The 1375-nt window shown below is 45.6% G+C and overlaps 1 non-coding gene across 1 annotated transcript; it reads left to right on the forward strand.

The window, feature by feature from the left end:
• Positions 1 to 743: 743 nt before the first annotated feature.
• Pmar_PMAR025919 lies at positions 744 to 815 on the forward strand. The gene has a single exon. It is a non-coding gene; the product is annotated as a tRNA-Asp (tRNA).
• The last annotated feature ends 560 nt before the right edge of the window (positions 816 to 1375 follow it).

Here is a 1375-nt window from a genome sequence, read left to right on the forward strand (position 1 = left end):
TTTTCTTGAGATAAGTATGTAACAAAATATATTTAGTAAGTCTCGTTGGTAACCTATTATACCTGATATCACTTTTTCTCTAGCTCACCACGCCTGTACACTTACTTGGCGGTTCGGACAGATTTTCTGGCCGAACCGCCCCAGCAGCAGTAATGCCTTTATTTGCTTTTTCTCTTCGTCCGTTTCTTTCATCATATGAGAAGTACTGCTCCATAGGCCTCTAAGATTGAAATGTGCATCACAAGTTAATTGCTATCACGGCAGTGCCGTTTTGGCTTCGAAGAAGCACGCTTGTGGCTCTCATTTTTCACCTAGCGTCCTCATACCTTCTCGCACCGGACCCTTGGTGGATCCCGCGCCGGTTTCGCCAAGAAACCCAACCCATCGCCTTAACAAAAATTGCGCGCGCTGGGGTGGGGGCCCCGGGCGCGCGCTAAAATCAAACCGGCATTACCTGCGGCTAGAGTATATAGGCAAAATGAAGCCGTCTTCTCGCGACCTAGCCGTTCAATTGCGTTGAGTTTTAAATAGCATACGTAGCAGCCCGACACAGGTTGAGCACGCACTAGTCTGCGAGAATGTAACACAACAGTTTCGACAAGGAGCCGATTTAAAATGACCGCAAGTTCGAATCCCAGGCCCGACAATTTTAAATCTTTTATACATGTCACAAAAACCCAGCGGAGCGATGCAGTTCGGCAAGATTCACGCAATTGTGCTGTCTCTGAAAGTCGTCTCCGCCCGATCCTTGCAGCTCAGTTGGTAGAGCGCCCGCCCATCATGCGAGATTACGCAGGTTCGATTCCCACGGACCACGTTTTTCATGTAACCTCGTAAAACGTGTGTGTAATGTTGGATTGCTAGCTTCAGTGTGATTTTATCTCCTATTATCTGTAAACAACGACTAACAACGTCGGATGTGTATACTTGTGTTGCAAAATATTGGCTCGATATTTTGTCAAGAAAAACGTTGCGTCAGAACACCGTGCGATGTTTTGAGAGGCATCCATTTCCACGTTTGCTAATTTCTCGTGTGTATCCAAAACGTGTCGAACATTTTCTTGAGATAAGTATGTAACAAAATATATTTAGTAAGTCTCGTTGGTAACCTGTTATATCTGATATCACTTTATCTCTAGCTCACCACGCCTGTACACTTACTTGGCGGTTCGGACAGATTTTCTGGCCGAACCGCCCCAGCAGCAGTAATGCCTTTATTTGCTTTTCCTCTTCGTCCGTTTCTTTCATCATATGAGAAGTACTGCTCCATAGGTCTCTAAGATTGAAATGTGCATCACAAGTTAATTGCTATCACGGCAGTGCTGTTTTGGCTTCGAAGAAGCACGCTTGTGGCTCTCATTTTTCACCTAGCGTC

The sequence above is a fragment of the Perkinsus marinus genome (genome assembly GCF_000006405.1).
Source record: "Perkinsus marinus ATCC 50983 genomic scaffold scf_1104296965522, whole genome shotgun sequence".
In the NCBI taxonomy this organism is placed as follows: Eukaryota; Perkinsozoa; order Perkinsida; family Perkinsidae; genus Perkinsus; species Perkinsus marinus.